The sequence below is a fragment of the Epinephelus moara genome, chromosome 24, assembly GCF_006386435.1.
Source record: "Epinephelus moara isolate mb chromosome 24, YSFRI_EMoa_1.0, whole genome shotgun sequence".
Lineage (NCBI taxonomy): Eukaryota > Metazoa > Chordata > Actinopteri > Perciformes > Serranidae > Epinephelus > Epinephelus moara.
Genome location: NC_065529.1, coordinates 33990221 through 34016077, shown reverse-complemented (window position 1 = coordinate 34016077; position 25857 = coordinate 33990221).

Genomic DNA, 25857 nt, shown 5'->3' with positions numbered 1-25857 from the left:
CCCGCTGCCCCTGCTCTCCTCGTCCCCGCTGGCGCGGGGTGAATCTGCGCAACCTGCAGCCTCTGTGTGTGGCTCCCCAGACAGCTAACGCCATGGACCCGCCGGCTCCTGCCAGGATTGGGCTGGTAAATGCTAGATCGCTAGCGAAACAAAACGTTTATCCTGAAGGATTTCCTGACTTCCCGAGGATTGGAATTTCTCTGTCTGACTGAGATGTGGCTGACTGTTGGTGAGTCCAGTGCTTTCACAGAACTTTTACTATTTTAACTCCCCGCGGACGTCGGGTCGAGGAGGAGGAATAGCGACTATTTATAAGAGTCACTATAAATGTAAGCAGCTAGGTAAGATGAAGTGTGCCGTCTGAGTGCCGTAAATCGTTTTGTCCTGGAAGCGACCTGGGGTGGACCCGGAAACAGTTTCCTGAAGGTATGGATATACACTATATAGAAATAGCTTATCTCCACACCGATGGTCTTATTTGCTGTTGTAGGTCACGCACAGACATCAGCAGAAACGAGAGACTTTTGCATATCCAGTTAAAAGTTCCTTGTACCGGCTTTAAATTTGTTTCTAGTGTGGATGATTGCTGTGGTTTCAACTTGCCCTTACTAGCACTATTCAACATTTAACATCTTTATATCTTTTGACATCTGGCATCCTAAACTCTCTTTCTCCCTCCCTGCCTCCCACTGTGTCCTAGCGGTCCTGTGGCTGTGAAGGTCAGCCTGTCTCTCCTAACATATGACCCTGACTGACTATGCTGCCTTTGGGGCAATAACCCAAAAAGAACTGCAGAGTGTGTGCATATTAGAGTGTGAATACCAGACCTGTGACTGACCGGAACCATCGGGACCCAAAAGGTCAGGCCAGGTTCAGGCAAATATTTACAATTGATAATCGGGTCCGGGTCAGGTCTAGCCTTGTTGACATGGTGCTTCAAGTTCTTTTTAGTGAAAATATAGAGTGAAATTAAATAAAAATGATGGACTAACTGTGTTGGGCTTCTTCTTGTTCAATGCCGGGGTTGGTTGGTTATGTGAAAACACATGAATGCAACACTTAGGTTATTACAGGTTGTGAATATTCATGTAGCCTAGCTAAGGATGGGGGAGGTAAAACGAAACTGGTCATATGAGAAGTTTAAAATTAACAAAAAACATAGAGGGAAATCGTTGATGGATACCGTCGTCTTCCTCCACAACAACTCCAAATAAACCACAATGTAAATTGTGTAAATAGTTTGGTTAACAGTGGTGACAGTTGAGGTTATTTGTGGCGGCAACATTCCCAGCCACACTCTCGGAGCAGAACAGTGCACTCTGGGAACTCTCTCAAAAATCACACCAGGAATGAACATTGCCATTGGTATTCTTTTTAGCCTGATATCAAATAACAATCAACAAAACAAACAAAATGCTGATATTAATAACAACAGAATAAAAAAAGGAAATGTTCTTGTCCATGTGTACACACAAAAATACAACTTTTTTTCCCAAAGCATAAATGGAAACTTTACTCTTTACTTTGGTTTAAAACAAACCAGCAAAAAACAAATCATTTCGTTCACTAATGTCCAATGAATATTATGCATTAGTGGTAGAACAAGGCAAAGCGTGTGACCACATGTAAAGTAACTGTGAGATCCAGGGAGTGTGTAAATAGTCCAGTTATATCAGTCCACATAGCCTCCCTTTAGAGGAAATTATTGTCCTTGCACAGGAGGTGCAGTATTGCCACAAGCGAATAAATGGCATCTTAAATTAAATTAGCCTGGGAGAAGATGACACATTTGGTTGCCATACTGCTCTGGTCCCAGGGGACCCAACGCCCAATGAAACAAATAGTTCAGTGATATCAAGTGGGGAGACAAACAGAGCCAACAGCAGTCTGCGGGGACAGTCTGAGTATAGGAAGGGGACCAACCAGCCACATCTACATCGACACATCTACATCTAAAGAAGCTGTGCATACACCAACAGCTCCATGTTGTATGTCACATAAAAATCTTTCAATCAACAGCTACATGTGTGTATAATTAAAATATAATTATAATAATATTATAATTTAAAGTGGTAAAACAGTGTCAACAAGCATTTGGATTAGTTCTCTAGGCATTACTTTTAAAGCTATAAATACAGCACAGATATAATACGTCCTACCTAAGTAAGCAGGGTGTATAAGCACAGATCTGAGTGATAAGAATTGCACTTTACCACAGTCACATTCATGAGAAGAAACCAAATACCACAAGGAAAGCAGAAAAAAGAAGAGTACAGCTCTATGTGAATGTGAGAAAGAAGGCCTGGTCCACAGAGCACCTGGTGTTAATAAATTCATACACCTTGTTAGCAGCTTTTAGAGTGAATAATGTATTTTGATAGAAAGTTTTATTCCACACAGAAATAAAGCACCCATCAGACACAACACTTTGGTTTCACACTCCTGCAGCAAACACTTTAAGGTTCTATAGACATTCAGAGCATCAGTATAACAGCTGGCACAGTTAGTGCAAAAAACTGCTACCCATCGCCATTTTGGCTGAGTCACCTCCATGTCTGCTTGTGAAGTCAGAGGTGAGAGCCGTGTGGAGGCAATCTTGGCCCAGAATATATGAATGTCATATATTCCACCTTTAAAGTATGCTGACAAAAAATTATGTCAGACCATTATATTGTTGCAAGACTCATTAGAAAAGCTAATGAGTCTTGTAGATTGTGCAGACATACAATAAGCAGGGAAAAGCATGTCCTCAATTATCAGTGATTATAGTAGCATTTGAGACACCTTGTCTTTTTAAATAGTCTGAAATGAATGCTTACACAGAGGTTATTCTACTTACTGCACTATGTGCCACACAGGTCTGGTGGGAGTTAGGTAGCTGAGCCACTTATTTGGCATGCCGCTAACACTGTCCCACCTAACAGTGCTGCTTTTGAAATATTATGCCCACCCTCCAGTCTCCCCCCAGGCCGCCCCTATTGAGTAAGCAGCTCCATTATGAGCCACAAAGACCCTCTAGCCTTGATAACTATGTTAGCTCTGTTAGCACTGTTAGCAGTCTCAGCACGGCAAGTGGTGCTAACAGCATTAATAATGCTAAAAGGGTTCTGCAGTTCGAAGTGAAGTCGCATACTCACTGAGGCAACCTGGAGAGGAGATCAGAGGGTGGCCACCATGTTTCTGCACCAACACTGTCCCGATGGCAGGACGGCGTTACCAGCAGTAATCAAAAATGAGCAGCAGAGCTAGAGCAAGATTTATACTTCTGTGTCGAATCAACGCACATATGAGTACCTACATATGAGTAGAGGAAAAGTCCGCTCGCAGCTAGCCTAATTTATACAATGTAAAATGGCATAGGCTTGTGATAAAAACATTAGCATGTTGTAATCAAGCCATGTTTAATGTGATTTTAATGTGTGTTTTGGGGTGTTCTGAATCAACTAAACTTAACAGCACTTTACAGAAACCCCACTGTCAACTAGTGTTTTGGAGGTGTAACTGCAGAGTGACACAGACACATCACAGCATAAGTATAAACGCCCACAACGGCACAGGCCTCGTGCATAGGCTACAGCGTAGGCTCTACATAGAGCTGACGCACAAGTATAAATCCCGCTTAATTATCTCCCACCTGACCGTGATGGCGTGCAGTGCAGTTAGCAGCCAAGGCTAGCTCACTAGTGCATGCCAGAGGGTGGGCAGCGGGCACTAGGCCTATGATCCACACATTAACACAGCTAGCCAGCTCTCTGTCAGCAGTGTCAACAGAGAAGAAAATAAAAGGCAAGAGATTTACATCACAAAACATTACAATTTCACCACCTTCAAATGGACAGCGCTTTGGAATACGGCACTAAAACTTACTGACTCAATGAGCGCTGGACAAGTGGCCAGTTGATGGGTGCTGGGCTATCAAGAGTAAAATCAACCACAACTGACATCCTGTATCTGTATACAGTCTGCATTATGCTGTCATTGATTCATTCATGCTGTCATAGATTTCTAAAGTTGTAAAATGTAGCTTATTGAGTGAAAAGGTCTCCCTCTGTCATAAAGATCTCACAGTAGTGATGATCCCTTACTACCATTTCTGTATACATTCATTCATTACATTAAGTAGTGTTTAAGGGTGATGCCAAGGGAAGGATATTGTCACCTAAATCAAAAAGGGTTAATCCTCTGTATACTTTTGGACATCACAGGTTCACAAATAAATATACTTGTTTGAACTTTGAAGCTGCACTTTGTCTAACACTGACATTTTACGTGTTATCATGCTAATGTGAACACGCTCTCTTGGACTAAAGCTGAGGCTGATGAGACTTAGTTTTAGAGAAATCCTGTGTTAGAGAAGTCAACGTGTTTCAAGCCAGGAGATCACTAAAGTCACCAGGAACTATCCTCCAGGGACCACGAATGTCTGTACAAAGTTTTGTTGCATGGCAAACCATTCAACCCTTATCAAATAATTCAGTGATCACCTCCTCAGTGTGAGACTAACAGACCAACAGGCTGGCAGGATTTCCATCCCTAAAGCTTCACCACTAGTGAGGCCAAAAAGCTGAGCTACAAAAATCTAATTAAATATATAATAGCCACTGGTGTCTAATATTCAACCAGGGGAAACACTCTAACCCTTGTTAATATCTGCTCCCAGAGTCCCAATATTCATTTGTATAATCTGAACTACAAGGTAACTGCTTCCCTCAGGTTTGATTTGACAGTCCATCTCTCAGAATCTGTCTGCAGAGGCCCGTTAAATTCTCCAGAGGGTATTTGTTGATCACTGGCACCATTCTGTCATTCAACAATACAAGTGATTTACCTGAAGACAAAGACTTGAAACAATACAGTCAATGCTCATCAATCTTTCCCTCTGTCACTCTTCTGTTTCTTTAAAGAAATCCACTGCCACCAGTTAAAATATTACAGATATCCACAGTTTAATGAAAGCACAACAGATTGGGTTCAATAATGCGAATATTTAAATAGAATAGAGACTTTGTAAAAAAAAAAGTAAGAAAGTGGTCTAGTGGTCTTTTCACAACAAACACAAAATTGCTTATGAACAAAAATCAGGACTAATGGTCAATGTCTCACCAAAATGCTAATTGCAATTGCAAAAAAATATTATATAGGGTATTTTGCAACCGGACCCATAATGTTTACTGATACTTCAGCTGTCCCAACTTTTCACTGGTTTGAATGACTCTGTATTTTGCAGAAAGGCATCACGGTAGTTTTCCTGAACTTTTCTCAAGAGGGCGAAAACTGCTTACGCTCTATTGATTTTTTTTTTATTCCCCTTTCCCATTCTGCAGACTCTTCACTTTTTTTCTGCCCATCTGTAAGTCCTGCATTTCCTGCCAATAGATAACAGTTATCTGCACAATTATTTGTAGTGAATGGATGATCAATAGAGCTAATATAAAATGGTTAAAGAACAAGCAGCCTGATACCCCAAAACACATTAGCATAAGTGGGTTTGAACGCAGAAGCCACCAGGATGACTATTAAACGAGATGGGTGGTGGGAGACATGGAAATGCATTCTGAGTGTGTGGCTGGTGGCATTACCACCTCCACCGCCACCTGTCAACACACACTGTACACGCACATAAACATAAACACAGTCACATGACGCAAAGAAAGAGAGAAACTGAGAGAGAGAAAAAAATGCATGTCGCCAAAACAAACACACACACACACACACACACACACACACACACACACACCAGTCAAGCCACTCTGCCTCACTACCAGTTACTTTACACACAGAGCCAGCAGTGTGTGTCTGGCCCATCTGCTGAAAGAGGACAGCAAAATGAGACGATGCAAAAGAGGGGAGAGAGGAGAGGAGAGGGGGATGAGATGAAAGAGTGACAGTAATGTGTTAAGCCGGTGACTGTCACTGTTGAGGGAGGATAAAGCATTCTAATTGAATCTAACAGAAAACTGATACACATACAAATAAACAGCCTTTTGTGTTTATGTCTCACAGGTACACACTTATGCTCGCAGGACATTGTAGTGTGAAAAACCATGCCGGTGTTATTTTAGACTATGAGTCACATTCACCCATTCACACACTCACATTAACACACTGGTGGCCAAGGCTGCTATTCAAGGTGCCACCTGCTACTCAGTTTTTCACACACTCACACACCGATGGTTCAGTATCTTGCTCAAGGATACTTCAGTGTGCGGACTGGAGGAGCCAGGGATCGAACCGCTGATCATCCGATCAGTGGAAAAACCGCTGTACCTCTGAGCCACAACCGCTCCACTTATATCTGACCATTCTGTGAGCAGGTGTCAGCAACATGAAGGAGATCCCACTTCAGGAGATGGAAGGGACAGAGCAGTGGTGTTTGTTTACAACAAAGTTTATGTGTTTTTGGGTGACAAGAGGAGACATGGCAAGAAAACTAAAACTGCATCAACATGGCAAAATTACACTGCTGTTGTGTTGTGAGCTGAACCTTTGTTGGACCCCTTTATATCAGTCGCTCTTTTTGAAAGCACTGCAGCGGACAAGGAACAGCTGATTCATGAAGTTGAAATGAGGAATTATCTACCCGAAACTAGGGCTGCAACGATTAGTCGACTAATTGATGACTAATCGACTATTGAAATAATCGGTGACTATTTTAGTAGTCGACTAATTGGTTTGAGTCATTTTTCATAGAAAAGTACTATAAAAGTACCCCAAAGTGCTCTCATAGCAGCTTCTTACATTCAAATATTGGCAGCTTTACACACTCTCCCATGACGGTGAACTTAAACCCTTTGGCGTGAGTACAAAACAAGACAAGTTTGGGAGAGACAGACCAACATTTTTCAACATTATAACACATTTTTTCGATAAATTCATTAGTCGACTAATTGAAGAAATAATCGACAGATTAGTCGACAATGAAAATAATAGCTGCAGCCCTACCCGATACCTTCTTATTTCACTACAAAAACCTAAATAAAGTGTCAGCTGGCTGAAAGGAGATTGCCAGGAAGCCGAAAGTGAGCTAGATGATGAGCTAGATAGCTAGATGACCCTCGCTAATAACAAGCTCGGCTACTTGCTGGTGGCTTCATTGTCATTTCCATTAAATATCACATTATACGTTACGTTACAAAGTAGGAAGATAGCAAGTAGACTACTCACTCATCTTTTAATTGATTATTGTTCAAGCTTCTTCAGTGTTAGGATTGAGGATTGAGGACTGAGGATTGTTGATATGAGTTCATTCAAAGGATATCAACTAAGACTCAGGGCAACTGCGACGGCCATTACTTCCCTGTCTGTTTTTTTTATTATTATTTCATAGAGTAAAAGCATCAATTAATTGAAAAGAAAATTTGTAGATTAATCGATAATGAAAATAATCGTTAATAATTGGAGTCGTTGTTTTTAATTCATTCCATAAAATGCAGCGAAAGTGCTACTTTACCAGCGATATGGCAATGCTCCCTAGAAAATTAAATTATGAGACTGTTACTTTCCAGAGCGTGCTCTAATTTTTATCTTTCCAGTTTTTGAGCTTGTTTCCACTTCGGAGCATGTGTGTAGTCCCTCAAAAAAGAAAAAAGTCAAAATGGAGTACCAGGTACATGGGAAATGTTCGCACTGAGAGTGTGAGAGGGAGTGAGGGTGTGCTGACAGGGTGAAGGGGGAGAAAAGACAGAAATAGAGTTGTTTGTGAGTTTATTTTGAGCTCCATTACCCCTATTACAGATGAGTATCTGCTCTCCACCCTCTTCTAAATGCTGAGGATGCAGGTGGCCCACTGAGGAAAGCACCTATTAATCTCTCCCTGGCCATCTACCTATCTGTCTGCCCATTTATTCATCAGCTCATCTGATGACAATCCACCCTGTCCATTCCACTATTCTTCTGCCTCTCCTCCATCTTTCAGATAATCAGTCCATCAACACATCCATCTGTGCACCCATCCAGCAATTCATCTACCCATCCATTTATCTCCCCATCATTCATCCATTTGTCTATCATCTATCCATCCATCCATCCCAACACACACGCTTGCTTCCATCAGTTTCCAGCGGCTCCATCCAGAGTGCAGCTCAGTTGTTTAAAGTGCCTCATATGAATACAACGGGCCGTATGTTAGACTTCCTAACAGACAAACGGAAAACAGAGGAGTTTTTCGATCAATAGTCGCTGCGAGCTGTAATCACCTCTGTGACTCGATAGTTCTGGGAAAATGCAAAATAAAGCAAACTGGGGAAAACAATTAAAAACACTGATAGAAAACAATGTACAGACGGTGTTCAGAGGGGTTGATTACCAGGGGAGTCTCGTCTTTGAAATCAATTACCACTTCACAGATATATCCTGTAATTGAAATGGATTAGTGTGCAAGGATTATTCTCCTGTGCCGTGTACAGTAAGGCAGTGTTTGTAAAACTAGACACAGAATCTTTATGAATGAAGGGAGCAATTTGACATTTCGGGAAAAACGCATATTTGCTTCTATACCCATGGTTAGATGAGAAGATTAATGCCACTCTAACGCAAATAGCTACACAGCAATGGGCTAAAAGTCATTTTCAATGGAAGCCAATGACACAAAGCTACAAACTGACATCCAACATTTGTCACTGTAGACAAGCATGACGCGCTACAATATTATTTCAGCACTCCAATAACACGGTGAAGCGTAAAACAATCATATGTTTCTGTTTCTAGAAGTGGCACTGTGTTATTTAGCTTGTTAGCTGACTATGCTAGCTCTAGTGATGCACGGATACAATGGGGTGGCGAAATGTGATATTGAAATGGGGCTCAGATATTGGTCAAAGGCACAGGTATTTTTTTGACCAAATACAACTTTAGATTATGTTGATTTGTTGATCAGGAAACCACTAAACAAGGGTTAACAAACTAATAATTGCTAGGGGCGTGGGGGAAAAAAATCGATACAGCACAGTATCGTGATATTTTTGTATGGCAATATCGTATTGTCACACGGTGCCAAGTGTTTATTTTTTTATTATGAGATCAATCTGACAAATACAAATTAAACATTAGGTAGCCTGCTAGAATAATATAACAAATTGCTTTTTCAGTCCACTAGATACATTTTGCTGCTGCCAAAAAATGGCTGAAATGAGATGAACAGGCTGAAAACTTATTAGATAAACTCTTATTAGATAAAACAGATACTGACAAAGTTTTTCTTTGGGGACATAATTTACACTGAAGAAAAGTAATAAATCCCAATATATTTTATCACAATACCCAGCATATCGCAACAAATCGAAATAATATTGTTTCGTGACTTCAGTATCGAGATAATATCGTATCGTGGATCCTCTGGTGATTTCCACCCCTACTTATTGTCATTCAAACTAATATGGTACTCTTTTGTGATAAAGTTACACGAGAGTTGAAATGTGCAGTGGAATTGAATAGATTAAAAACAAACAATATATCAAGGTCTTTGAGTACATAGGTTAACTGGATCAGACAATGAAAGAAAACACAGTGAGTCTTGTAGGTTTTTGCATCTTTAAACGGTCCACAAAGGAGGAGCGCTCTGTTTTAAATCAATAAACTCTAACTGTAGGAGCTTTTTTTTTTTTTAAAGATGATGTGTGGGTCTGCTGCACTGCCAGCTGCTGTTAGGCTCAACTGGATCAATGTAATTAGTCTGATGCATTTTTATGTGTACTTCCTGTTTAAGTTTAAGTGGTGTATCAAACTGGGTGCCCAACACAATGAAGTAGATCTTGAAGTAACATAGTTCTAGTATCATCTTTCAGAGTATTTCAAATGATTTTTTAAAAGTTCAGATTTGATGTGCAAGAGTTTGGTGGGTAATATGATGGATTTCAAAGAACGAAAGAGGAGTTCAGACTTGGTGTGCAAACTCCATTGGTTGATCTCATCATTAGACACATTCTTTCTTTTATGGACGCTACATAACTGAAGTTTTTGACTGCTTCAAATAATGGTGCCACTGAACATACCATTACTGCTTGGCAAATTGTTACAAATTCCAGCCTGTTGTAATACGGTAGGTATAATTATGTCACTTTCTTTAACGTTAGTTACAAAGTTGGGACCTTCTTTTGTTTCTGTTACTTTCTTGCTCTCTTTTTATGTTTAATGTTCAATAAAAAGTTGGGAGAAAAACAGTTTGGGTTTTAAAGAAACCAAATAAGGGTCTCCAGAAAAAAGGGATAATGACAATTGACGCTGAGGATGCTTGTTCTGTAAACCAACGCAGTAGGCAGAGGCTCTGTATGACATTACCCTCAGGGGAGTGAGAGCTGAATATCTGTTTTCAGACAATCAACGAATTATTAAATCGTTATTGATTCGTCCTGTGTTCTCTCAATGGAACATCTGCAATTGTCTGCGAAGGTGAACCTCACTGGTAATATTAGCAAGAGGAGAAACAAATGCGGAGGGAAGAGCTTAGCTGCACATGTCATTCTCTGACACCCCTCCGGGCCAACCATTAGCAAGCAAGAGGCAATCACCATTTCATCAACGTTCACTGCACGCCCTCTCCCCCTCTCTCTTTTATTCATGTCTTCTTCCTTTTTAGTTTTGTTTTTCCTCCTCCATTTCTCATTTTCATTCTAATTTCATCACTTCTTGCCCTCTCTGCTCTTCTCTCTTTCCCTCGGTTGACTGTGGTGGTGGTGGACACGTCCATTCATTCGCCTCTGTATGCGCTGACGAATGTTGATTTGAGCAGAGAATGCAACCTGGTTGTGTAAGATTTTGTGTCTACGTGTGGCTAACACAGGTGTGTGTGTTTGTGAGTGTGTTGATGTTTGTGTGCAGCCTCCTCAGGGTGACCTGATGCACCCTGATGGCAACGGAGGAGAGAGTGGCGTCCAGCAGCGCCGTTGTTATGGGATAATGGAGGATGTGCCACTCGTTTCTCTCATTACAGGTCTCTATCGCTGTCTTTCTCTCTCACACATCTCTTACCGGTCTCTTTCCTCTCACACAAACACACACACACCTGTATCCTTTCCCTTCCCTGCCTCTCTGAGAGGCTTCACTCACCACCTTATCGGCTTAAACCAGCTCTGACAGTGCTGGCCCCACTCACACACACCTTGTCTCGGGGGCACACCACATTATGAAACAATTACTCCCTTAATTGACAGTTAATTAATCTAAAGTCAATTTGACCTTGCCAGCCTAACCTTGAGATTGAGAGCCGTGGTAGTCGTGACACTGAGGCGAGGAACTGGGCTGATTGTGGGATGGAGGGAGCAGAAGAAGAAGCAGTGAGGGAAGGAGGGAAATGAAGGACTAATGTCGACTTATCTCTACACCGATGGAGAAATCACTCGCAGTATCTTCTTGTCTGAGTAAAGATAGCATGGGATATGTATCTGTGTGTGCGTGTGTGTGCAACATTACACCTTATCAGACAATTGCCAGCTTATTCTGCTGAGTTGATCATTTAGGTGTTAATTACGCCTCTCATTTGAAAACTCTGCAAAGCCTTGGTGTTCATTCTCGCAGGCAACCATCTTGGCTACAGTCTGTGTGTGTGTGTGTGTGTGTGTGTGTGTGTGTGTGTTTCCAGATGTCTTTGCTGGTGAAGTTGCAATTACCAGAGAACTGTCTTAATTCAGTTGCATTTTTTTTCTCAGAGTTTGTCTTAACAAGATGGTCTCCTCTGCATTAAATCCTCCCCACATCAAACACAGAGAGGCAGGTGATCTTTAGTGATGAATGTACCCAACTGATCAAGAAGATAGTGTAAGAAACATAATAGACAATCACTGCACCACATACCCAATATGCATACTATTGTTCAACATATTTTTGTGCACGTAAACAAAAGAATGTATCTCTTCTGATGCACTGAGCTGTAATTACATGTCACTTCCTGAGAGCCTCCTTGCCAGTTGGAGACACACAACCATTGTAACCTGGGCCAACCTCAGGTCTTAAGGTATTTGCAAGCATGATGAACCTCTGGAGTTGTTGGTTTCTCATCATGTCTTAAGATAAGTAAGTGACAAGATTAAGCTGTTAGAAAACGTGAACCGCAGGGAAACTCCTTGTGTAATGTTCTATCACAGGCATCTTCATCACCACATAATGTTTAAATAAGTTTAAATGCTCACATCAGCATGCTAACAAACTGATGTTATAATGACCATATTTCATGGCATGCCATCCAAATCATTTTTGAGATATTTCAGTCTGGATCAAAGTGGTAGATTGACCGACCTCTCTGGAGCCGTGCCACTAGCATGGCTACCAAAAAGCCCAAACCACGCTGTACCCATAACAAAGCTTGATAATCACATAATATGTCATCCATTGGTAATAGCAACCTTACCGCAATACTTCATATTCTCACGACCAAAGTTATTCACGTCTAGGGGTAATTATTACTTACTGACTAGCAGAGCTGCCTTGGTAGCCGTTATTAACCTTGTCATCACTACCATATTGCATCGTGGGATATTCATGCCGGCACAGTGTCCAGTGTTTGCATACTGTGATATTTCACTAGAAATATTTTATACTAAGGTTTCAGACATACTAAAAAAAATCTCATACTTTTTTTTAGCGTACTAGCATGTTAGTATGGAATTTTAGACACAGCCAATACCAATATCTGCTATCATGCTCCCCCGGGAGAACATTTTGTATATATTTTAAGGCATCAATCTGGTGAATTCTGAGAGCCAAGTTATGATGGCAGAATATGCTTAGATTTCAACATCTTTGTGATTTTTATGTGTGAAAAATGTTCTATTTTTACTGATAAAAACACTAGTGGTATGTTATGGTGAAGAGTTACACTTAAAATACAGCTAAGGATTAGTAGTTAAATATTTCAGTAATCAAAAGAAAAATGACTAACGTACTGATCTGCCTCTGGAGGGCTATTTTATTATTTTAAATCATGTGCAGACAAAATGTTCTTTTAAAACTCTCTCACACACATGAACACAGTTACAGATACGCAAAACAACACAAAATACGCAATACAAAAAGAAAACAAAAGGTGAGACTCAAATAAATTACACATAAACAGACACAAATTACTGCTTTCCTCCTTCCCTCCCTCCCCCCCTCCCTCCCTCCCTCCCTCACAATTTGGAAGAACAGCACCCTGAATCAGAGCATTTGCGGCTTCGAAAAGAAGATTTCAAAAGCACTCTGGTAGTTGAATGCCTCTGGGACAGGCCCATTTATGGCAACCCACTGGATCCGTCGCGTGCACGATCCGGCCGAGGCGTGGGTGCCGAAGCTAATCGCGGGCATTCAAGTCAATGTAAGCTGCTCCACCAGAAGTGCCACAGCGCATCCTAGCCACGGCCTAGAAGCGGCTCGGCGCTCCACTCCGCTAAAAAAACACGCAAGTAGACGCTCTAGCTGGTGCGCTACAGAGTGATGTTTTATCTGGCCGATTTTTGGAGACTATGGCGGAGCAAATTAGACTATGGCGGGCCGCTATAGTCTCGTCAATTTATGGGAAACACTGGGTAAAGTTTAGAACAAAAAACATTATGGTTCAGCTTATAATAACTAGGTTTGCTACTAGTGTAATGTAACGTCATGTGACACATGTCAAATACATCAAGTGACATACATCACTAGTAGGGATGCACCGAAATTAAAATTTGTGGCCGAAGCCAAAGCCGAATAATATTAAACGCTTGGCCAAATACCGAGTACCGAATATTGTTGATTAGTTTTTCATTAGTTTTTGCAGATGAACCCCCTCCAGATTAGTGTTGTCAGGGCACCAAAATTGGATCCCACTGTACGATACCAATGAAAACATCATGGTTCTAAGTAGTAGGATACCACAGCGAAAATGAGGCAGNGTGAGGTTTGTGGGCCGTGAACGGCTCGTTTCTCCTCTGACACGTCACATACCTGTGTTCGGCTGGCTCGGCTGTTCAGGTACTTCTGGGCAGTCATGACGCCAAGGAGAGGATATTATTGGGGCCAACTTCTCTGTCGCCAGTAAGCCGATGGCCCCCGTATTTGACAGGAATACATTACTGTCTGTGTCTGTGACCCCCGTTCAACCCACAACCGATGGGATTCGCCTTTCGTTTCTGATGCTGGTTGAGATCTGTAGGCTGCTCGCACAGCGTGCTGAATGATTTAAGCCTATTTTGCTAGCTCAAAACTATTTTTAGTCGCAAATGCGAGTGCCGTGCCGGCGGATCGCCACACTGCCGACACTTTATTCTGCCTGTCACGGCACGCTGTTTGATTGCGTTATCAAAACACGCCGCTATTATTCGGCCTTGCTTTTAACTTATTCCACCGAATACCGAATGTGTGTTTTTTTGCAATATTCGGCCGAATATATTCGGTTACCGAATATTCGGTGCGTCCCTAATCACTAGCACAACATGCTACACATACTAGCACACTGCGATGTCACTGAAATAACTCCATTGCCTTTTGGTTTCACACAGGTTAAAGTCCAGAGTTTTTTGGACCCATCCACCTCTGCTATGTGGTCTTTCTCACTCATGACTAGGGCAGTTGCTTGAAATGTCAAAAGACATTCCTTCTCGATGTGTCTTATATCGATGCCAAAGGGTGCCTCTGTGCGTCTGTATCTGACGCAGAGGGCCACTGACCAAGTGTTGGTATTTGACAAATTGGGAGTGAGACCAGGTTGTCAGATTACCCTGTGCATTTTAATATTGTAAAATGCAAATGTAGGTTTTGTAAAGAAGCATGTCCATATTCCTGATCGCAAGCCCTCCTGATGAAATTACATAAACCATATCACCATATCACCCAACCTTGTCATACTGGTTATGGGTGGGAATAAGGGAACAAATGCTGATGAATCAAATGTAACATGTGTAGTTGCACCAGCCTGTGTGTGTCCTCACCAAACATATTAGCATAATACTGCATTTGTATTAAAAATGCACTCGGCATATAATGTCAAGCAATTCCAGAATCACAATGACAAGGGCAATTGTTTACCCCGCTTCAACTTTATATCGTCACAGCTGTCAAATTAAAAGTTCAACTTCTTGCCATGCAACCCAACAGCAGTCGACACTCATCAAATAAGTATCAGGGCCAACCATAACGCAAAGACCCCTATTTACGTTTCGACCCTTCTCCTAACAAATGTCTACACATTTTCTGTATCAAAATCTATGGCGTGCTGGATAAATTTGTCTCCACTTTGTGTTTCTTTGACAAGACAGAGCTCCAGCTTCATGGCCGACTGAATTTGTGTGATTAAAGACGACAAGCAAAACCATCTGCTTGTCACATCCATCTGTCATCGCCCAGCGTTCGCCATCAGCCGCACATCACTCAAAAACAACAACAGCAAGTCGTGAAGAGAGAGAGAGAAAAAGAGGGAAGGGGGAGGCATACGCTGATATGACTCAGAAAGAGAGAGAAGGGAGGAAGGTGAGGAGAGAAGGGGGAACTGAAGAGACCACGAGGTGCAAGAATGAGTTGGAGGGTGTGAGCAGAAGTAAACGAGGGAGTGGGAGTGAAGAGACAGAGCGATGGGTGATGGAGAGAGGGATAAACACAGCAAGAAAAAGAAGGAGACAGATGGAGACTTTCTGCTGCCCATCTCTGAGCCAACCTGTTGATGTTGCCCTGTTGAGCTCAGATTGTTTTATAGTTACAGAGTGTCCCGCCAGCTCCCACCAGCCAACGATCGAATCTCACCAGCACTTTATACCCTCCACTTCCCCGACTTGTCATCCTCTCTTCTTTACTACTGTGTTTTTTACAAAAAACACCAAAAGCAAGTTGACTGTGCTCACTCCTACAACAATAACAAAAAACACTGACCTGTTTGCAGACCCAAATCAACATTAAGGAGGACACAAATATTATTCAGATACATAAACTTAGAGCCTTTTCTACCTTTCCAGTAAATATTTCAAATAGCTGCTTCCGCATAACAATCATTCAGCAGATTATTTTATCCAAAGAAAGTTTTTTTCCCTCATCCTGACAAGTTTTGGGGTTCAGTGTCTTGCTGAACAACTCTATGTTTAATCACTACCCTGCTGTTTCAGCTGAGCCACAGCCAAATGTTTTATCTAATGCTGCTGTTATTATTAAACTTTCCATCCAAATGATATATTTCTTATGTCTATAAATTCCTTGTACATGAATGCAAATCCATTTGTTTATTATCTTGAAGGATGGACCATATTTTTGAGTTACTGAGTGAACATTTTTCAAACATTCTCTCAGAGGTATAGGTTTCATGGTATGTCTGTTGCTGTCAAGATGATATGAATATTATTGTTACAATGTTTAACTTATTTACTACTGTAATATTTAAGGCGTGTTCATGTTTTTCTATTAGTGATTTCATCTCCTCTCCTCCTCCTATTTGATTACCTCACTTGACTGGTTGCCACCAAGTGGTGCATGCAAATTTAAGGCTGAACTGTTTTCACTTATTGTGGGTGATTAGACCTCTGTTCAGGTTGATGCTGGGCAGACTTATATGATGTCACCGATCTCCACATACTAATAAATGATGAAGATGTAAGTTGTTCTACCCTAAGTTCAACAGCAGGAAAGTGAGACAGGTGTCAACCAAGCTCAGTGTGAACATACTGCATATTATTTGTGTACTTAAAGAGACAGTGAGATTTTTTTCAAAGTCAGTGTATTACATACAGTAGATGTCAGTAAGCATGTCCTCAGTTTGGAAAAGCAGAATGGAGTCCAACATGGAAGCCAAGCAATTTAAAGCCCAATTCAGACCACTGATTTGAGATGAGACAAAACCCTTTAAGAACTTTGCAGAGAAAAGTTGCAGCGGTGTGAACTGGCCATCTGAGCTCGACTCAAGCCAGCTGATGGTGTCACCTGCTGGTCAAATCGCTGGCGGCTAGTTTTAGAAGGTAAGGCATGTTGCTTGTTTCTACAGCTAATCAGTTTGTAGTGAAGTGCTGGTCAAGTCAAAATGACCGTGGACAGCATGTTCGCTTGCTGCAGGTGTCCGTCTCTGCTGAGCCCTCTGTTTCCGTCCCCACGTGTGCCAGTGTCGGACGGTAGGTGGCTGCTGCTCACTGTATGTGCTTATATTCAGCCACAAAATAAGCCTTAAACCCGGCAAGCAGAGCGGAGTTACAGAGAGTTGTTGCCCTGAGATGAAACACCGTCTTATGTAGTTGCATAGGTGTGAACCAGCAGGTTTTTAGAATGTTACAGAACAGTACATTGCAAGTAGCTGAATGTTTCAACTCATCTCATTGCGAATCTTTGGTCTGAACTGCATGAACAGGTATATCATCTTTCCAGTACAAACACTTAAATGGCGTAATTTAATTTTTTTACGTTCTAAAAGTTGTAAAATTCACCAATAGTTATGTGACCGAGCCCAAGATTGAGCAGTTTGGAGTCCATATACATGACTGAAATTAGACCACAACCACTGCGTTATTTACCATCCCTGAGCCCTTTTATTAAAAGGAATAATTTTTTTTCAGTAGGAAAGAATGGGCTTGGAACAGAGAATCTCACTGGAAGTCACAAAGTATAAAGAGATGGACTGACACATTGTTAGTTTTGATTTTTTTTTTTTCATGGGTTTTGAGGTCTAAAATAACAAAACAGAGTCATAATGCACTGGAGAATCAGTGATATGGTAAAAGAAAAATGTAACTTGCAATGACGTCATCCTCTCCTCCAAATCTTAAAAAACTAAAGTCACGGAACCCGCTATAACATGACTCTGCATTTTTTAGCAAGCTGAGTCAAGATTGTATGAAACAAGTTTAAGCCACACCTCCGTGTTTGTATGAAACAAGTTTAAGCCACACCTCCGTGTTTTTTGTGTGCAGAAGACATCTTGTTGTTTCAGTGTATCTCTACTTGCTCTCCACGTCTTTCCCCATGATTCCTCTGTTTCATTCATTCTCCTCCTCCTTCTCCTCTTTCTTTTCTCCCCTCTCACCTCAACAATGTCCTCTCATCCTCAGATAAAAACACAGTCAGCAAAGGGGCCTTTGGGAGTTTGTGGGAAAACCAGCCCTCATCTTTCATCTTCCCATCCTGGCCCCATTCTTCCCTTCTCTCGTCTCTCTCCCCCTCCTCAGGACTTTCTGTCTCCTTTTCTCCTCCTCTTCCTTCTTCTCCACCCCTTCTCTTTCTCTCCCCCAGCCACTTTCTCTCCATCTTTCTCTCCCTCCCTCCCACCAACTATCTCCAGGATTATCGATTTAGCGTAGGCTGTGATTGAGTCTCACTGGGTGTAATGCAGGCCCTAAGGTGTCTTCTGAATGGAGAGCATCATGAGTTATGGACTAACTATAGTCACTCTTCCACAACACCTGAATCACAGGCAGACACGGTACACATACACACACACACACACACACACACACAAACTGCTTTCCCCAATGCAAACCAACCCTTGTGTGCAAAAACAAGGACACACACATTGATCATACTTACAATCCCTGACACACACACAATCACACACACACACACACACACACACACACACACGTCAAAATAACTTCATTTTAACTGACTTAAAGTTGCCATTTCATAACCTCTTGTGCTTTTACATTTGCATTCAGATCAAACTGCATCCAGCAGTGACCTCTGACATTTCATTTCTATTGGAACAAAGGTATATCACACATCTAACATTACATACAGGATTCAACACCATGAGCAGCCACAGATATGAGTGGTGTACAACATTAATATACAAGAGAAATGACTCATAATAATGTCAGTGGTAGAAAAAAAGGCTTTACTCACCATCAAAATAGAAGGAAATAACAAGTGTTGGTGTTGAGTCATCTTATGATAATATGCTTTCAGTCAGTAGTGCACTTTGGTTCAGGTCCCTTGAAGCTCAGCAGCAGTAACCACGCCATTCATGTGTGAGGCACTGGCTTGTCCGTATTCAGTAAAAATTATCTACAATGTGACAAAACAGAGGTCCTAAAAAACTTAATGTGCGGCAGGTCCATTCACTCAAGAACGGAAGTACAATTTTAAACTACTTTATACTGTCCTTTTGACCCCACTACAGTGCATACAGTACAAATTCAGAAAAGGTTCATTCAAAACATACAAGCTCCTAATATAACATGTACTGTTACAGCTCACACTGCCCAACATCATAGAAAGTAGTTCCATCTACACCAACATCATTTAACAGCTGTACACGTTTTTTATTGGCTAAGGAGCAGGGCATACAACTTTAAATGATTAATTTTTTATTTCCATAACCCCTTATCCTGTCGATAGTCATGTAGGGGCTGGAGTCTATCCCAGCTGACACTGGGCAAGCGGCGGGGCACACCCTGGACAGGTCACCAGACTATCACAGGGCTGACACATAGAGACAGACAACCTATGGCCAATTTAGAGTCACCAATTAACCTGCATGTATTTGGACTGTGGGAGGAAGCTGGAGTACCCGGAGAAAACCCTAACTGACACAGGGAGAACATGCAAACTCCACACAGAATGGTTAGGTATTTGTATTTACTTTACCACAGATCTTTAAATAATCATGCCTTCTAAACCTGCGGGCATGTTTTCTTCAAAAATCATCAAAATTACACCAATTATCACAGCCACAAACTGTAAAAACAGACATTTTTGTTGAATTTTCAAATTCCCAATGCTCCTTGAACACTCATGTGCAATGAACGCAATGAAACAACCAAGTCTGAGCTTAAAATAGTGGTATTTCATCAAAATCACTTTATTCTACGTCTCATTCAAATGTTAACCAAAAATAAACCGTCTGCACTAAATAACCATCATGAACGGCTTTTTGAACTCCAGGATTTTAAAATTCCAATAACTCATTTATGGTAGAGGGAGGGTTGTCCATTTTCCACCAGTCACTGAGGGAGGCTCAATAAAAATATTTGTAGCTTTTGGAAGGGTCGAAATAAAAAATAAAAAAGTCACACCCCAGCCACCCTTCTCCTCTGACAAGTGAAGAACACACCCTAATCAACTGAGAAAGTAACCGATAATGAAAATAACTGTAATCATAAACCTAATCCCCATAGACATTTATTTCTATTTTCCTTTTCTCCATGTTTTGAATATACAAATTGATGCAACTGATTTGATGGAGTGCATTTCACTGAAATCATATTTTATGATTTCATGTGACAAATTGACGGATTGATTGATAATATTTTGCTGATAAGACCTGGCTACTAGCTTAGCTATTACTGAATAAAATTTTGACTGACACAGAGGAATCATTGATATCGTTGTATTGGTTGCTCCACATAACTTAGTAACTAGGCTAAGTAAAGTATGGTAAGAGGAAAGGGAAGGTGTCCCCCAGGGTAAAATGCCTCCACCATTGTAATTCCTCTCCTAACCACTTTATGGCACTAAATCTGCTCTCAACACATGTACTGAATAGCTATGCTGTCGTGAATTGCCTTATTTCATCTGAATTTCTGCATTCAGATGAGTTTGTTTATAGATCTATTCCATCAGAACATTTTAAGGTAAATTGATATAAGTTTTGTCACTGGAAAACAGTGATTTATGTCTTTTTATTGAGTTGTACATAACTGGCTTTGAAATATAGCCTTGTGGGGAGAGTCATTTAGTTTATTTTGAAAAGGGGGGAAAAAAGATTTTTCTCCTTTAAAGTAAAAATGTAAAGTTAGACTCCTTGGGGCAAGACGCCCCCTTAAAAAGGAGGCAAAAACCCCCAGGGGCATCATGCCTAAAAATATTATTTAGTTAGGTTATCAAGTGTATGTACTCCTATGTGACTTTATGTAGTTCATATTTAATGTTACATAGTGGCAGTAAAGTACTGTTATTTCAACAGCTTGCTAGCATTATTAGCTAGCTAGCAATCATTAGCATTGCTAGGAGAGGTAGGCAACATTTTTAGCAAGCTTGCTAGAGGAAGACATCATGAAATAAAAACAATTAGCCTGACGGAAAGGCTAAAGGGCTTCCAGATAATACATTAATGGGTCAGGGTTTGGATTTTGGTTTGTTTTATTTAGTTAGACACTCATTTTGTAGCTCAGGGGCTTCTTGCCCCAATTTTGGGGTATGATGCCCCTTTACAAGATTTTCATTTTTGCGCTATACCTACAAGGTGTTTATGCACCTTCACATGCTAAAATCATATCTAAATATTTTTTAATTTTACAGTAAACTGACTTTGTTCTAAAGGGGACACTTTCCCCCATCTTACCTCCAAAGTTAAATACTTCTACCACATCCTTTAAGTCTACAGTAATGGCTAGCTAACCTTTTCAACAAGGTATACAGTGACAGGAAAAAAAATGATTTCAGCATCTTATCATTTATAATAACCGTTACCTTTTATACAGAAGACAGTGTCCATGGTTTGTCTTGACAGTCCCAACATCGCCTGGTCAGCAAAAGGGGCGGTTTGTCGGAAAAAAACGTTAGCTTGCTGCCGTTGACGTTAGCCGTTGGTGGCTAACGTTACTGTTAGCTTAGCAGTGACTGTTATCTACTAATAAACACGGGTAATTTTCGTCGCTTGCTGCACTCGCCTTGACCCAAACTGTCTCCTCAGATGTTGTAATATACGGCCTCCCTCCTACAGGTGTCGAAGCTGAGTTAAGAGAAAAAAAATAATGTCAATTTTTATGTTAGCTAGGCTTCTAATTAACTCCATTTAAGCAGACACTTCCGGTCACCTGTGTGGGTGACCTGCATCTGAACTTCCGTTACCCCAACGCTCCTGAGTGGCCTGTGTAGCCTACTAGAGGGGTTTTTGTTTGTGTGTTTGTTTGTTTGTTTGTTTTGTTTTGTTTTTAATAGATGGTATTATGTTGTATCTTTATTTTGTGTGATGCCTAATTGCACTTAATTCACTTGGGGTTTTTTTCCTAGGTTAATTCTATTGCAGCTAAGCACAAATGTAGGCTATCTACATTAAATATTGACCATACACATATGAAACCACAAGCACTTCTGGGAACACTCAGCCTATGAAATTATCAGGAGTGGGAGCACTTAAGTAGAAGTTAAAAAAAAAGAACTTCATTGTGAGTTCCTCCCTAAAGCACAGATGTTCTTTGCAAATTGGTGAACATGTTGTTTCTCACATATTGCATTATAACTGAAGTTTTAACAGGAAATCTAATTGTATTCCCTCCTGAATGTGTGCAGCGCTTTGTCAAAGACTAGAAGAATAGAAAAATGTTTATTTGTATAGCCAAACATCCTGTGCAATGTCTCAATGCATGCACCAAAACTCTATAAGAAGACAGGAACTGTAGGAGCTGACCTGTGGGAAGGAAATGACAATAACAGGGTGAAAGAAAGGTAACAGTTAATATAAATGATATGTACAACAGTGGCAGCAATAAACATAAGTGACAATGAACACATCAGTTTGCACAGAGAAGACTTGGGCTATTCATATTTGATACAGTGCACAAAAACTGGGCTGAACTGCAATGGATGTTAATGATAGTATGAACTACTTGGTCTTGTTATGAATTAAAAAGGATGCACCTGAATAAACAGAATTGATTTCAGGGGGTCAGTTTGACCTGACTTCCTCACACAACACACCGAACTACCAGGGACCCCACATATATTATTGATGTGAGTTTGGGCGCCTGTAATAGGTGTGCATAATTGATTAAAAGGCATTTATTTTAGCATATCGTATTTGCTGCTGATGCCTCGAAATGCTTGCTTGCTTTTATCCATGCATTAACCCTCCCCTCCTCCTCAAGCATCCTCCTGCCCCCAAAACAAGACGCTCATTGTAATTCGTAAATCCTATTAGGATTGGCCCCAGAGTCGGCCTCTGCTTAGCAAATAAATAATGGTAATGATGATGATCCCTCATCTTGTCACTGGGGCTCTCCCCCGGGGGCCTCACAGTGCAGGTGGAGGGATCCTCTCCTGGCCTAATTGGTTCCAACCCTGCAGTCTTCTCTCCAGCCTTTTCTCCCTCCCTCTCACACTCTCCCTTTCTCTCCCTCTCTGGGCCCCGGGACTCTCTCGGTAAACTTGTCTTTCTCTTTATGTGTGTGTGTCATCATCATCTTAAATTTATTCTTGCACAAGCATGAAATAACACGTATACGCCAGCGCTTTCCGCTCTTCTCTCTCTCCCTCTGCACACAGATGGATGGACAAACTGAAGACACACACATCTATGTACTGTACTGTGGTAAGAGGCAGCCAATATCTTACCACCATCTTCCCCTGCGGTGTCATTTTGGCAGCTGGTGCATATAAACACCTTAAATGATGCCAGACGGGAAACTGTTTCCATCTTTTTATCTGTCTGTCTACTCCATAACTCTGACCCCTGCCCTGCACCGAGCCTATCTCCAACCATCAGCATATCTCATTACAATTCCACTTTAAGAGAAAAAAAAAGACACACAAGATTGCAAAGTAATTTTGAATGTATGAGTAATGAAGATTAATAATCGTACAAATCAGATTAGATAATTGAATTTGGGCGCCTCAATGAAAAATGGATGGAAATAAAAGGGGTGTTATTCTGCAACAGTTATTAAAAGAATCATGTCAAAGCTTTAATCTAACGCTTGAGAGGTTCTGTCAGGAAATATGGGATTTGATACACATTCACACTATTCCACACACACATCTGTATGTCACAGACAGAGAGCAGGAGAGTAAAAAAAAAACTTTCTAAAAATAAATCTGGTCCGTATAAGCTTTGTGAGAGGCCTAAAATGTTTTGTTGCTTTGAGGGCTGAGAGAAGCCCGTGGAAGAGACTTTCAGAAACATTTCTCTAAGAATCAATACCTTCTCTGCTAGGCAAAGAGGATCTCTAATATAGTTTTATGTTATTATTTTTCCTCACACATTGCTACATTTCTCAGCGGCTGGCAGAGGAGAAGATGGATTTTCTCTTCGACTGGATGCTAAATGTGATTCTGAATGCGGTGGGTCAATGAGATGATGCAGAGCCTGCACTCTTAAAAAAGGGATGTGTCACTTTCTGCACATCCATGAGTGCAGTTTGACACCTCGCAATGTTGCATTACTTTTTCGACACTTGTGCAAACATGTGCTGTAAATTATGTGTCATGGATCCTTTAATTGTAACATGATCACTTAATTAATACAAATCATTATTTAATGTCTACATTTGTCTGTATGGACTGTGTAATAGAGACCAAATGAATCATTCCAGCAGCTCTGCACAATTTTTTAAAACCACATGATCAATAGCAATAAAAAAATAATTTCTTCCCTCTTACAAACCTGTGATCTGTTGGTCTGGACAGACTGCACATCAGCCTCACAACTGTTATTCACCATAAACACACACTGGGCCCCTGTGGTGTGTGAAGTTGGTTCAGTGGGGATTTCGGTGTGTTTTGCAATATGTCCAGTGCAACAGGGACCTCTGTTGGCTGAAATCATTATTGCATGTTAACTGTGGCAGCATGGATGGATTACTGCACAGGCCTGCCAGACAAAGACCCAGGGGCCCAAAGTGTCAGGGGTCCCCCTGACCTTCACCTGCAGAATGTCACTCATATTAACACCTACCAACGAGGAGGAGATTAAAAAAGACCACAAAGAGAAGCAAAGGAACTGCAAAGAGAGAGAAAATAACAACAAAAGGTGGCAAAACAACCACAAAATGACCACAAAGACACAAAATTGAAACAGTTAGACACAAAACCACAAAAAGATGCAAGACCAAAAAAAAGAAAAAAAAGAAGCAAACCCATCCCAAAGTCTCTGTGTCTTGCTCTTGTGTGGGAGAGTTGGTGAGGCCTTCAGCTGACACTTAAGGCTTACATGACATATCTCGCCAATAACAGACTGGAAAGATCTTGTTGCATAAAACCGCAGGGCAATCATTAATTGTAAAGGAACTGGAAGAATGCAGCTTTGAAACCCTGGAGAGTCACAATCATAACAAGACTTCTTGTAAAATTTAAAGTGTGAAATCATTTGCTCATCATTAAGTGTGTTCATCGGGCTCTCCTGGTTGTTGAACATTCTTCTCGGGATGCCTTAATTTTTCTTGTTTATCTCCATAAACTCAACCATGTCATAGTTAAGATGGAGTCAGGGGTACTTCATGTTTTGGTTCTTACTTTGGTTGCTACGTTTTGTTTAACAAACTTAAAGCAATTCCTTAAGTATAAGACCAAGAAAAACTTAAATCCTTAAGTAAACATTTTAAGGAAACCTTAAGGAGAAGACTTGATGATGTTTTGTGCAATTTTTTTTTTTTTTTTCAAGGAAACCTTAGCTCTGACTTTAAGGAAAATCTTACCTTAAGGTGCTTAGTGCAACCGACCCCTAGATCTTAAGTAACCACAGAAAAAAGGTTAGCACACCTTGGCGTGTGCAAGGATAACAGCCTGTCTCCAACAAACCAAACAGCATCGAAGCAACACTGATTTGTAACATGAAACTACTTTATTCTGTGTTTTTACCTATCTAAATCACCTGGTCCGTTTATTTTGGAGGGGAAAAGACTTCTATGGACAATTCAGCTCCCAGTAAAAACCTCCTGAACAACAAACAAAGAAGGAATTCTAACCAGGAGTTTCAGCTGGTTGCAATCTACAATCCTCACCACTAGATGCCACTAGATCCCCCTAAATCTTTCACACCGCTCCTTTAAAATTGTGCCTTTTTGGTCGTCAGTTTACATTTTGCATGCATTTATGTTACTTTTTTCTTTCGACTTCCTGGTTCTTAAAAAAACAGAACTACACACACTTGTTGCACTTGATGATGTATTTAGTGAAACATTGTCGAAAATATTATTACATTTTTTTATGTCCTGAAATGTTACTGATTGCAGTGAAAACCTGTCACTGAAAGCCTTTTTTAAGCACTTGGTATTCAAAGTGAAAATGTTC